Source organism: Neofelis nebulosa, chromosome 3, assembly GCF_028018385.1.
Source record: "Neofelis nebulosa isolate mNeoNeb1 chromosome 3, mNeoNeb1.pri, whole genome shotgun sequence".
Taxonomy (NCBI): Eukaryota; Metazoa; Chordata; class Mammalia; order Carnivora; family Felidae; genus Neofelis; species Neofelis nebulosa.
This window is the reverse complement of record NC_080784.1, coordinates 26,589,371-26,603,651: the sequence shown is the minus strand read 5'-3', so window position 1 is coordinate 26,603,651 and position 14,281 is coordinate 26,589,371. Positions and strand designations below refer to the sequence as shown.

Here is a 14,281-nt window from a genome sequence, read left to right as displayed (position 1 = left end):
ATCAACTCCCTTAGGAAACCAAATCACAAACACATAATAGCTTCAAATAAAATGCCTTGCAATCAAAAATGTCTTGACTTGAGCTGTTAGCAGATTGTAAAATACAGGAATATGTTCATATTTATCAGCACATGTATTGGTTGATGTTAATTTCTTCTCATTCCTAACTGACTAGCTCAAATGAACTCTGAGAATTCTTGCCACTAATTTAATCTGATTCTGACCCCGATCTCTATAAAATTCAGAACCTGAGATCTCTGACTCTGACTCATTTGTTAGGTGACAACACTTCTGATCCAGCGTGGAGGGAACCAAAGCTTCCCGAAAAGGCATTTATTACCAGGGTAACTTTGCTACAAGTGCCTTTGGCTTTAGAGGATTTATTTGTCCAGGTATCACTTTATCATTCTCCCTATTACATCAACTCAGGCCTAAAAGAATTAGGCCTAACCCATAGAAAATGCTTCTCCAGATTTAGATCAAACCTTTCTGACCAGAAGAGGCATTTTGAGTAATAGAACAGCTCCATTTTTGTTTTTCCTAAATTTGATGTAGCCAAGTTATTCGGCTCCAAATGTAACTAGACAGCTCGATGCAGCTAGCAAGAGCTGCTTTTACTAAGCTCCCATCTACAGTTGACCCTTGAATAACACAGGTTTGGACTGTGAAGTTCCACGTACAGGAAGCTTCTTTTCCACAGATTCAGTACAGTATTGTAAACGTATTTTCTCTTCCTGACAACTTTCTTCATAACATTTTCTTTTCTGGGGCGCCTGGGTGGCTCAGTCAGTTAAGTATTGACTTCAGCTCAAGTCATGATCCCAAGGTTTGTGGGTTCGAGCCTGGCATCCGGCTCCAGGCTGTCAGCTCAGAGCCTGGAGCCTGCCTCGGATTCTGTCTCCCTCTTTCTTTGCCCCTCCCCTGCTCATGTTCTGTCTCTCGCTCTCAAAAAACAAAAACAAAAACGAAAAACAAAAAACAAACCTAAATAACATTTTTTCTCTACTTTATTGTAAGAACACAGTATATAATACAGATAACATACAAAATGTGTGTTAACAGAATGTTTGCATTATCAGTAGGCTCTCAGTAGTTAAGCGTTGAGGGAGTCAAAAGTTATACTCGGATTTTTCACCAGGCAGGGGTCAGCACTTCTCCCTGACACATAAGAGTCATATAAGTGACACATAAGAGTCACTTATATGTACAAGAAAAGTCTGCGAGTGCGGGGACGGTGCGAATTGAAGGGCACTGTATTGTACACGGTGATAAACACAGTGATGCCAAAACCCATCTCATCCAGAGGCTAAGCCGCCCGGATTCTGTGTACCTACAGGGAAAGTTCTTCCAACTCTGTGTGCGATGAGCGGTTGTAATGCCTAGTTTCTGAAGTCCCTTCCAGCTCAGGGAGGCTGTAATTGCTGAACAAATACATCTCCTGCCCTTTGATAATTTTCCAGTGGAAAACCACCCCGTTTGGGCCCACATGTGAAATCTTTAATTTTCTACTTAGAACCTCCCCCGCCACTAAGGTTTCCCAGTTCCTGGGGCGTCGGTGTCTACGCATGTGCAATGTGCTTCCTCCTGGGCAGGTCTGAGTTTGGGGGGTGGAGTCCCTACCCTGAGCGGCCCACAGTTGCAGGTGGAGGACCGAGGGCGAGGGCGGTGTGACGGTGTTAGGTCACCATGGGCAGACGTGACAGTGGTAGGTCACAATGGGCAGGAGCGGGTTAAAGGTGGGTTGGTTGAATGGGAGGTTCAGGAAGCAGGCATTTGGTTTCAGCTTCAAAGCAGAAGTGGAGGTGACCTGGGGGGCCAGCTGGGGGAGGCCCCTCTTGAGCATGCCCTACATCTCCTGCTCTGGGAGAGCATGTCAGGCTCGTCCCCAGCAGGCTGCAGAGCGCCCCCACAGTTTCCTGGCTGCTCCCCTCGAGGTGTTCTGGAGCAAAACGGAATCTGTGCAGACCAGACCCGGCCACCTGTCATCGAGGCCTGGGGAGCACGGGTGGGCTGCTTGTGAGGGTGGTGAGGGGGGTGTGGAGGAGCCACGGAGCGCTGTCTTGATAAAAGATAGCCAGGAGGCGCAAATCTGTGCTCCGATATGACAAAGCAGAGTGTTCAGTGAGGATTTTTATCACCACCACGGGGACCCTGCGGTGACAACCACACAAGGGAGAATATGCTTCATTCAAGTAGCCACCGATCTTTGAGAGAGACTTTATCCAGATCAGCAGAAGAGAAGGGATCGATGTATACACGGTGTGTTAGTGGTGACCTTGAGCCTCATATCCACCAGCCCAGCAACACCTGATACTATCTGCTGGCCCCAGCAGCTGCGAGCTATGAGAAGCAGGCCAGATGTGGAGACACCCAGGGAAGAGGTCACAGACCTACACAGACCTTTGAGCTAACCAGGCAGCTTCCCTCCACGTTTGGAGTCAGTCGTGACAAACAACAGCCCCCCTGGAGCTTGTCATTGTGGCTACGTTTTGAACTTTTAGCTGCGTCCCCTTCAGGTGAAGTGATCTTTTCTTCTTTTTTTCCCCTTAGGAAAACTTTGTTTATCCCCTCAAGACCACCAGTGGAGGCTTAAAGCTGTACCCAGGCCATGCCGGTAGAGGTCACAGTGGACATACCTGTGTTTGAGGCAGAGCCCAGTGCTTATGGAGCCACGTGGACAAGAGGGTCACCATCAGGTCCACATCAGGAGCCTCCCCCATCATCCCTGAGGTGTTTGGGGCTACCTCCTTTCATTATTCGGAGGGGGAAGGAATCCGACATGCCTCCTGCACATACCATCTTCATGAAAGCACACTGTCTTTCCTAATCAGAGCATCTACAGTGCCTGACAAAGGGGCAGCAGTGGTCATGACAGGCACCATGGTCGGTGCTGTAGACAGGGGGGCATCTGAGCACAGGCTGGGCACATTCATACAGCAGGAATGGCTTTCATGGATCCAGCAGGAAGTGGAACCTGCACGGCCAATGCAAGTGCTTCTGATGTGGCCTCAGAGGTCTTCACGTAGAGCAAGTGCTTGATCCCAGTGCATAATTGCAGCCTGTGACCAAGAGCCGCAGGTCCCTCACCTGCGGGCAGCACATGCGTGGTGACTACAGGGCAGAGACGACCAGTAAGTCTGTGGCAGAAGTTAAAGGCTTCGCAATGAATGGGACTGAAGCCAGGGAGTCCCCCAGCCCAGGGCTGAAGCCTGGAGGGAGAGAAAGGAAAAGGACAGAATTCCACCGGAAGTCAGCCTCAGCACCATAGGGGAGGACAAGACAACCCTAGTATCAGCCTCTTTGCTCTTTAGCTCCCTAACAGTAGGAGTGAAGAAAAGGAAAAAGCCCCAACAGCTCGGGAGGCTCCTCCCCCATGAAAACACCAGTCTCAGCCCTACCACAAAGGTGTCCAGGTTATCCCCCAAACTGGGGGGAGCTGAACCACCAACTACTTCGGGGTCTTCACGCAGAAATGGTTCTTGGTGAACTTCAAAGCCTGCCTTACTGGAGAGAGTAGAGAGGTGGACACCAAATCCAACATGGCAGAGGAGAGACAGCACGGCGGCCACTGCCATCTCAGTGTGGCAGGGGCTGGGAACCCCTGCAACCGTATCTGAGACCAAGAACACAAAAAGCAGGAGTGCCCAAGGCCAGATTGCAAAGCCCAGGTGAGAAGCAGGACCTTTTCGTCCCCAATTCTGCCTCTCTTTATCCTCGCTTTTCACAAAACTGGAATTAATGCGTCTAACACATTTCCTCATTTCGACACATTTGGAGGAGATAAGAGACTGGCCCACAGGAAAAAGTGAGAGCTGAAAGTCTGACAACAGAAGTGGCCTAAACCGCACAAGACACGGGCGTAAGACCTACAGATACTCATCATTCTGGGGCCGTTTGTCTAGGGGCAAAGAATACCTCAAAAGGCTTTGAGGTCAACAGTACCCTAGTGTCCTGTACAATATTTGAATTTTCAAAGCGGGAGTCAAATTAGATGTGGCACACACTACTTGAGAAAACAGGAAATGTATAGTGTTATTAAAAAATTATCTGTATCCAAATGATAAAAGACAAATGAGTTAGAGCATGGAGACCTAGGTGTCTCCAGTTTAGCTTGCCTTAGATTTAAGTAAATAACTTAAAACAGTGAATAAGACACATTCTAAGAATTTCTGTTTTTAAGAAAAATGTTTATTTTTTGAGAGAGAGCATGCACAAGCCGAGGAGGGGCAGAGAGAGGGAGAGAGAGAAAATCCCAAGCAGGCTCCACACTCCGTGCAGAGTCCGACACGGGGCTTGGTCCCACAACCGCGAGATCACGAGCTGAGCCACAATTAAGAGTCAGACGCTTAACCGACTGAGTCACCCAGGCGCCCCCTGAGAATTTCTAATCCTAAGAATTAGAAAAACACCACCACCATAAAGCACACTTCAAAGGCACATCTGTTTTCATCATGAAATTCATGTATATGTGTGTTGGTGAGAAGAGTCTGGTAGGTGATGAAAGAATCTGAAAATACTTATATTCACACTGAGACTGAAACAGTGATTCCGTGGGCCTATGCTGGTCAGAAGAGGAATCTCTTACCTCCTTTCTTACTGTTTGGACTGCTGTAACAAAAATATCATAAACTGACTGGCTTATAAATATACATTATTTTTCACAGTTCTGGAGGCTCAGAAATCCGAGATCACTGGCACCAGCAGATTCAGTGTCTGTTGAGAGTCCCCTTCCTCATTTATGGCTGTCTTCACATTGGAACCTCCCATGGCAGAAAGGACAAGGGGTCACTCTGGGGCGTCTTTTATAAGGGCACTAAATACATTCATGAGGGCCTCATCACCTCTCAAAGATCTCATCTCCGAATATCGTCACTTTGTAGGGTAGGATTTCAACATAAGAATATGCAAGGGACACAAGCAGAAAAAAATCTATAGTGCAGTCCTTCCTTTTCTCCATGATGCACATGTTTAATTACTAGTGTAGCCTAGAGATTCTCAAACTGCAGTGGACTTAAGAATCCCCAGGGGTGCTCTTTGAAATGCTGCTTCTTGGCCTTAGACAAACTGAGCTAGAACCATCTTAAGTTATTCTGATGGAGATGATTCACGATCTTCACTCAGAAGAACACTGGCATGTGGTCCAATTTAAGAAATGACCTACAGGAGCTTAGATGACTCCATTAACTAAGCCTCCAACTTCGGCTGGTGTCATGATCTCATGGCTTGTGAGTTTGAGCCCCACACGGAGCTGTGTGCTGACAGCTCAGAGCCTGGAGCCTGCTTCGGATTCTATGTCTCCCCCTTCTGCCCCTCCCCCGCTGGTGCTCCGTCTCTCTTTCAAAAGTTAAAAAAACCAACCAAACAAACATGAAAAGAATTGACCTTGAGAGTCAGCAAGTAAGCCCTGTAGGTTTTTCACGGAGATGCGCTCATCTTTTTGAACTCTGTGCTGGTTCATTTCAATCATACCTACTGTAGACATTCACTTATTAACAAATGTTGGAATAAGAGCTACTGTATGCCAGGAACTGTTTTAGGTGTCTACCAGTTGAAACTTTTTCTTATTCATTTTAAAATTTTTACTATTTCTTTTAATTTTAAGTTTATTTATTTTTGAGAGACAGAGCACACAAACGGGAGGGGCAGAGAGAGAGGGAGAGAGAGAAACCCAAGCAGGCCGGGGGCCCAATGTGGGGCTCAAACTCACAAACGGTGAGATCACGACCTGAGCCAAAATCAAGAGTTGGACATTTAACTGACTGAGCCACTCAGGTGCCCCGAACCTTTTGATTTTTTAAAGATGTTTTTTATAATGCTATATACAGTCTACCTTATTCTTTTAGAGGCTATATTGCATGGAGAGTGCTGTATAACCTAAGGCACAGAGAAGAGAGACAATGGCCCCTTGTTCTTATCCTTCTGATAATTACCTTTGCAAAATATAGGGCATGCACTGAGCCTCCATGGCTTTCTAATTTTGCCAAAAATAGAAATACAAATATGCCATGAAATATGTAAGAAAAGACAATTGTTTATCGGCGCTGGGTTGGTTGGGGGGAGGTTGTGAAGCAGAGGATATACAATACAAAAGAAAATGACATACCTTTCTGTTGTTTTGAGAAGGCATCCAAATTGGGAAACCTAAACTTCTCTTCCTCCCCTCTTAATGACTGGGAACTAGATCGAAGGAATAGAACAACATACATATTTAAGGAAATGAAATAATATGCCTTATTGCCTTAAGATACCAAACGATTGCTGCTTTCTCACAATATTACCTCGTCATAGTCTTGGGTCACACGTAGGAAAAAATAAGGTCCTGTAGCAAATTATGGTCACCATTGGGAAATCCATTTGCTCTGGTGTTCTTCACCGACAGAATGAGAGGTTCACAATGTTGACAGGTCTGGTATAAGACCTAAAATGAAGGCCCTATATCATGGACCACCTTGCCATCTGGTAAAATTGGGGGAGGGGGCTTGACTGTCCTAGTGGACCTCATGGATAAGGTCCCCAGCCAAATAACCATCCTTATCAAGGAAACCAGAGGCAGTTCCTGCTTATCTGGAAGGAATGGGTTTCAGTCATCTGTCAACTGGCAGAATTATTCAAACGAACCACCGAGGGAACCAGGTGCCACCTCACTCTCTCAACACTACAAGGTCCACCTGCTACAGCCCTTAGCTACTCATTCTGTTCCAGTGTGGTCCCGCATGACATCAGTGTCCTCCTCTAGGCCGTGAGTACATGTGACTCACGATTCTTCTGCGGGTCTCATCTGCCCAGTATCCATGTCCTGTGTTTGGCCATCCCTATAACCCTAGGGCGTAGGAGGTAGATTAAAACATGGCTCATTCACTGACTAGGATCTTTGTTAAAACAAAACAAACCTCTATACGTCTAAATAAAATATGCCTGGGAGTAATTTTAGAAGGCATTGGAACTCAAGTCTTTTTTCACCAACAACAAGACCAAGGTCAAAAAAAGTGACCAACTCGGATACTTTCTTTTCATCATAGACTGTCCTTGTGATAGATCAGCAGTAAGAACAGAACTGGCCAATTATACAGTGTTTGCAAGGGCCACAGGTTATCATGGCCACAGCCAGCCCAGAAATTAGTCAATATGGGATAAAGGAGGGAGACATCACTTCTCAGGAAGCAAGCTAAGCAAATACAAGAAACAAGCCTCCCCAAATTTATGTGTAGGTTAGGAGTATGATTCACAGCTGTTGCTTACTTAACCACACATAAGAGCTAAGCTCCCAAGGGGCGGGCAGCACAGCAGACATCAGGGCTCCAGAAGAAGGTGTGAGTGGGAAAGAAGGGAAGAGGGGGTGTGTGTCATTGAGTCAGTGTTCTGACCCAGCTGCACATGCCCAGTAGGGGCACAGGGGCTCTTCTTGATTTCTGCCCAGGGATGGTTTCCACCCGTAAATGACTGGTGGCAAAGCAATGAAGGTCCACTCAGGCTTATGTTATATGAAGAATGGCCTGGGGCGCCTGGGTGGCTCCGTTGGTTAAGCGTCCAACTCTTGATTTTGGCTCGGGTCATGATCTTATGGTTTGTAGGCTCAAGTCCTATGTCGGGCTCCGTGCTGACAGTGTGGAGCCTGCTTGGGATTCTCTCTCTCCCTCTCTCTCTGCCCTTCCCCCCTCCCTCTCTCCCTCTCTGTCTCTCTCAAAATAAATAAATAAATAAATAAATAAACTTAAAAAAAAAAAAAAAAAAGGATGGCGTGGGAGGTGAGGCCAGCAAGAACGGGGAAGAGGCCTTGGACCTACCAAAGGCAGCGCTGTGGCTGAGGGGCTTCCTCTGCTCATGTTTGCGAGAGAGCTCCTTCACAGCGCCCCCTGGAGGGGACCAGGAAGGCTGGTGTGCACATCATCAAATGCAGCGGGGTGTTCTATTATCAAAGTAGCTACCACTTATTAGCTACTGTGTGCCAGGCCCTGCTACCTTATCTCCTTTAATCTGCTAACCACTCTTTTGAGATAGGTACTACCCCACATTTTACCCATGAGGAAACCGCAGTTAAGTAATTTCTTCAGTGTCTCACAGCTAACAAGAGGTGGAGTCTAGATTCAAACCCGGAGCCACGGTTCTTCATAGCAACCAGGATGCGTCTGGGCATTTCTGGGGAGAAGGAACTAGAGAGACGGAGTGGCTCTCTAGGACAATCATCTCCAAGTACAATGTTAACAAAGAGACATGGCTTTACTACAGACACAATTTTGCATTAGAGAAAGAAATCAACCAGGTGTCCCATAAGCATAAACCATTAGGGCCTAGTTGGAATACAGATGGATCTACGTAGGAAGTGACAAGCCAGTTAAGACAGAATAGATGCATAACCACGCTGTGTATTTTGATGCCATTTTCTAAACAGCTTGCAACTTACTGTACCAATTTATCAGAGTAGTGCTTTGTGTTGCGTATAAAGCACAATTCAAAACATGCGTGCTCTGGCATCGATCAGCAACCCGGGCTGCGTTGGTTGCGTGTTTATTTCTCCTTTCCTTACGTAAGCATGTTTACATAACATCAATACCCAGAGCAGCAGCCAGATGATGTTATGCTAACTGATAGGAACAGAAAAGTACTGCAGAGCTCAGCACTTTAGGACAGCGCTGCCTTCCGATGGTATCTAGTAATGAGAAACTCTCCACCTGGAGAACACACCTCCTGGAGATGTGCACTCAGTTCATTTACTTTTACTGCCTCTCTTGGGTTGATTGTAGCCTGTCTTTAATTCCCATTGATTAGTTAGGGTTTGATTTAAGCCACGATAAAATCCCCTGGAGCTTAAAAGAACTGACCTGGCTGAATATGTGGTGACCTTCGTGAAGATCTCTTATAAAAATTCATTGCGATGACATATTTTAGACATAATGATTTATAAGGGCATTTACAAAGCTTACTGGCGGGTCTGAAGGGTTGTCAAGTATGTAATCTGAGCTACGTGCCTGATAATTGTGTTAGTTCTGAAAAGTATTTACATGGCCATGAAATCACTGTTTTTGGGGACACTCTCTTCCAACCAGATTAGGTTAGTTCCCCTCACTCCTTCACCACTTACTTTAATTAGTATTTATGCACACTATATAAATATATAATTGTTTGTACATATCTGCTCTATGGCCTCTAATTTGCTTTGATCCCTTTTTATTACATTGAAAAAATTTTTTTTCAGATGCATTTATGTCTCCCTCCTCTCCAAGTCTCAAAAGTCCTAGTTGAATATTCTGAGCATTGTGGACACATACTACAGGATTTCGTCTGGCAGTAAGAGTTCCAAAGCAATTAACGATCTCGCAGCTTTGCAAGCCTCTCATAGGAATCAAACCAAACTGACTCTTCCCAGATACAAGTGATCTCTTGGGTAGTTTCTTGTCTTAGAGTAAAAACACTTCCAATTACTTGTTTATGTAATCAAATGGCCACATGCTCCTCGGAGAACCCACATTAGAAGGAAATTCAGCATCTAAACAAGGATTCATTTGTAAAAGATCTTCCTGCATCTACAGGCAAAAGATAGTTTAAATGTATATGCTGCTTCTACGTTATTTACCTACTAATGTACCTAGTTTCCTATTTACATTATTTTTCTCAGCCTTTTTGCTCAGAGCTATCTGTGACATTTGATTTTCCCAGTCTATCCCTATAAATATTCCTAGAGCTCTTTTGTATGCATTGGTTACCTGACAGGTGTTTCTTAGTTAAGAAAATCAGATATATAGGGGGCGCCTGGGTGGCTCGGTCGGCTTAGCATCCAACTCTTGATTTAGGCTCAGGTCATGATCTCAGGGTTGTAAGATCAAACCCCACGTTGCACTCTGTGCTGACAGCATGGAGCCTGCTTGGAATTTTTTGTCTCTCCCTTCTCTCTGCCCCTCCCCCTCTCGCTCTCTCTCAAAAATAAACATTAAAAAAAAAAGAATTTGACTAAAAAAAAACCCAAAAATAAAATCAGGTATATTAAAGTCTGAACTTCTCTAATGGTTAAATTGGGAGGGATTTTTTTTTACATTACAAAGGATTTTTCTCTTTACTAAAGGGACCAGGTATTGAGCCCATCTGTGAGATAGAAAGAGTTCTCTGAATGACAATATGACAATGTGAAAGTACTTACTGCCACTGAACCCTGCACTTAAAAGTGACTGAGATGGTCATTTTCGGTGTATTTCACCACAATTAAAAAATATATATTATGGAGTTATGGCGTGCCTGCACGGTGCTAAATGCCATGGCCATGGCATTGAGTTCTCTTCACTGACCACGTGGCCCTTCTTCTCCAGTGGGATTGTCTAGTGCACTGACCAAGTAATGCAACAAGTGTGGCCTTGTGCTCTGAAACATACGTTGCTAGAATCAAATATCTAGCAGTGGAGACCTAATTTACACACAGGGGCTCAGAGGAGGCCTGACCTCAGGAGGGATATTAACATGAGATGTGTGGAGCCATCGGAAGCGTGCAGGGAAGGGCTTCACGGTCAAGGGATCGGCGTGGGCAAAGGATCTAAGGTGGGAAAGAATTCAGTGTATTTGAGCAACTGACAAAAGGCCAGTGTGGCTGAAGAAATGCAGGGGTGCAGAAAAATGTGAAATGAAAAGAAATTGGAAAGGAGTCAGAATCCAGATCTTGCAGGTAAGAGGGATTTGGATTTTATTCCAAGTGAAAGGTTTTAAGTTGGGGATTGATGTGATCTTATTTATAGAAAACAACAACAACAAAAAAACCCATCCCGACTGTAGTAAAGATAATGCGTTGAAGAGGGAAAGTAGAAACAATAAATGAGGAACTATTTGAGTCTAAAAATATAACTTGCCTTTATTTATTTATTTATTTATTTGTTTATTTTTAAAGTTTATTTATTTATTTTGAGAGAGAGTGTGAACAAGGGAGGGGCAGAGAGAGAGGGAAAGAGAGAATCCCAAGCAGGCTCTACGCTGTCAGAGTGGAGCCCGATGTGGGGCTCGATCTCATGAACCGTGAGATCATGACCTGAGCCAAAACCAGGAGTCAGATGCTTAACCGACTGAACCACCCAAGCGCCCCTAAATTGTCCTTTAAAACACAAAGGGCATTAAATGTTTCAGGTAAAATAAATGCAACGTACATCCACTGATAATTGTTTCACTACATGCATCTGATTTTTTTTTCTTGCTTTTTCTACTCTGCTACTCTTTAATTCGCTTTCTCTTGTATTTTTCCTGAATTTTTAGGGGATGTTTTTTGACCAAAGAGGTCATTTATGGTAAAGCTATAACCTATAGGCCGTCTACCGTTGCTCATATGTAATGTGTCACTATTGTTGTTATTCAATTATCATGGTAAGAACACTCTAAACAATATTTCACTGGTTCAAAACATGTTCTAAAGTACTGATTTTTGTCTTACCATCCGAGGTCGATGTTGTCTTCCCTTTCATCTTATTTGAAACATCCAATTCTTCCCTGGCTGATGAGCATCAAATTGGAGGTTCGTGACGAAACAGCACGTCTCTGGAACAGGCCACGTACTCCAAGAGGTGTCTGCTTCAACACTAAAAACAAACAAACAAACAAACAAACAAACAAATAAAAATTTAATACCGGAATCACCAAAACCAAGGCCTGGCGGAAAACACACATGGAATGAGGACCGAACTCCCATGACCAATAGTGAAAATGAAGGTGCGTTGGGAAGAAGCAGGTGGCTCACTCCCTCTTCAGTCTTCACTTCAAAGAGCAAAAATCACCTAAAGTATAAGAAAATACCTCATGATGGAACAGGACTCAAAACCCGCAGGCTGTACACAGCAGAAAACAGGACTTGTGTCCCTATCCGCAGGCTTGTGGTTTGGCAGGTAGCCTACGCACTGTCATCCTACCTACGGGAGTCCCACCCTCTTCTCCAAGCCTATGTCTCTCCAGATCCAGCCACTCACAGGAAATAACTGCGATGGGAAGGAAGAGAAGGAGGAGAATGTATATTGGTTTAAGTATGTTCACTGCTGAAACAAATAAACGCTGACATTTCAGTTGATACAGTAGAGCTTTTCCCTCCCTCGCACAGTAGTCAAAATTGAGTTGCACGATGGTGATGAGGAGGTGAGGCAGGGTCTGCGCACAGCGATTCAGGGATCCAAGGTGCCACAGGCTCTGCCCTCTTAAATATGTGGCTTCTTGAGGAGAAAGGTAGGGGGAATGGGAAGCAGTTCAAAGGGTGTAAAGTCAACAGTTATACCAGATGTATAAATTCTAGGGCTCCATCGCACAGCCTCGAGTCAACAATGTGGTATTGTACACCTTGAAATGTATTAAGAGGGTAGATCTCACGTGAAATGTTTTGTTTTGTTTTTAAAGTTTATTTACTCATTTTGAGAGGGAGAAAGAGAGCAGGGGAAGGGCAGAGAGAGAGACAGAGAGAATCCCAAGCAGGCTCCAGACCAGCTATGCAGAGCCCCAGTGGGACTTGAACTCATGAACCGTGAGTCACGACCTGGGCTGAAACCAAGAGTTGGATGCTTAACCGACTGAGCCACCCAGGCACCCCACATGTGAAGTGTTCTTATCACACACACACACACACACACACACACACAAGCAAAAGGACACATGGAAACCTTCTGAGGTGATGGATATGCTTTGGGATTTTTTTTGAAGGATATGTTTATTATATATTGTGGTGGTATCACAGATGTGTGTGTAAGCCCATGCTTATCAAATTGTACACATCCATCATATGCAGTCTTTTGAATATCAATTATACCTCAATAAAAACATGTGGCTTCTATTGTTTCCCAACGGCCAGTGAGCAGATGTGGGGAGGGAGAGTGGGCTGCATAGGGAAGCTGTTGCTTGGTCAGACCTAGGAGCACTAGACATCACTTCCACTCATTCCTCTGGCTAGAATCCAAACTGCAAGGGAACTGAGATAGGTAGACTGGCCTGTGTCCAGGGAGAAGAGGAGACCGGCCACCTCCGTCGCTGTGAGAAGGCTATGGTTCTTGTGCACAAAGAGCTCAAAGGGTAGGAGTAGAAAGTGGAACCCTGAAAACTGTTTTATGTAGTCATTTTCTCACACAGAGAATGAGAAATTGGGGATGGAAAAAATAATTTTTTATTTTGCAGTAGATGAATATCAGTTAGAAATCTGAAATCGCTATCAACTTATCTCCCCTAATAATCTAAGCAGGGAATTCATTCATTATCTACATTCAGGGTCAGGGAGCAACAGCGATTCATCTAGGGTATGTTTCTGTTGGCAAACACTGAATGAGTCTCTACTGATTACAAGTAAAGTCAAAAACTAAATGGGGCTTATAAAAATTTTTCCTGCAAAAAATGAAAGGAAGGGCACCCCGGTGGCTCAGTCGGTTAAGCCTCTGACCTCGACTCAGGTCATGATCTTACAGTTTATGAGTTTGAGCCCTGCATCGGGCTCTGTGCTGACAGTTCAGAGCCTGGAGCCTGCTTTGGATTCTGTGCCTCCTTCTCTCTCTGCCCCTCCCCCACCCGTGCTCTCTCTCTGTCTCTCAAAAATGAACAAATGTTAAAAAAAAAAAAGAAGAAAAAAAATGAAAGGAAATATCACAGGAAGACAAATGAAAGACAAACTTCTGAACACGATTTATTATAGAAACTAGGAGTAAAACACCCTTAGTTGCATGAGAGACAGCAAAGCTTCTAGGAAATGAAAGCTGTGGAAGAAATAAATAGTCCAAGATGAGAGAACTGTAACATAGAGGAAAGGGGGAGAGGGTCATTAATGGCACAGGGAAGGACTGAAAGGGCACTAAGAACGCAATAGGAAAATTAAAATCATCTTTGGAAGTGCGGAGGACACACCTGGAGTGGAAGACGATGAATTAGGCCCATGGAAACACACTTGCATTATCACAGAATAAAAATAAGGTGGATAGATGTGAGAAGACGTCAAGAAAGAGAACTGAGCTCGTCACGCAGGTGAGTTGGTTTTGGAAAAAAGGCCTGAAAAAAATACTTGTCGAAGGCGATTGCATAGCTGTAAGTGGCGATTAACAGCCATTTAATTCCAGGCAAACGTGAAGTAAAAGATACAAAGAGACACATCCTGGCACATATTTTGAATTATAAGGATAGAAAAAAATATAAGTCCTACCCAGGTCAAAAGACAAGCCACCTACAAAACAAAGGGAAAGCAGGTAAGATTCACCTGCCTCTTCACCTGTGGACAGCTGGCGATGAGAAGAAACTCCTATATCCTATGAAGACAAAATCATTTGAGATCCAGCTTGTCGTAGTCAGCCAAACTGTA

General features: G+C 44.5%; 1 long non-coding RNA gene across 1 annotated transcript; it reads right to left on the bottom strand.

The window, feature by feature from the left end:
- Nucleotides 1–4,229: 4,229 nt before the first annotated feature.
- Nucleotides 4,230–11,698, bottom strand: LOC131506476 (uncharacterized). The gene is made up of 3 exons (XR_009258964.1): nt 11,402–11,698; nt 6,104–6,177; nt 4,230–4,390 (listed from the first exon to the last, which is right to left on the bottom strand). It is a non-coding gene; the product is annotated as an uncharacterized LOC131506476 (long non-coding RNA).
- Nucleotides 11,699–14,281: the final 2,583 nt, after the last annotated feature.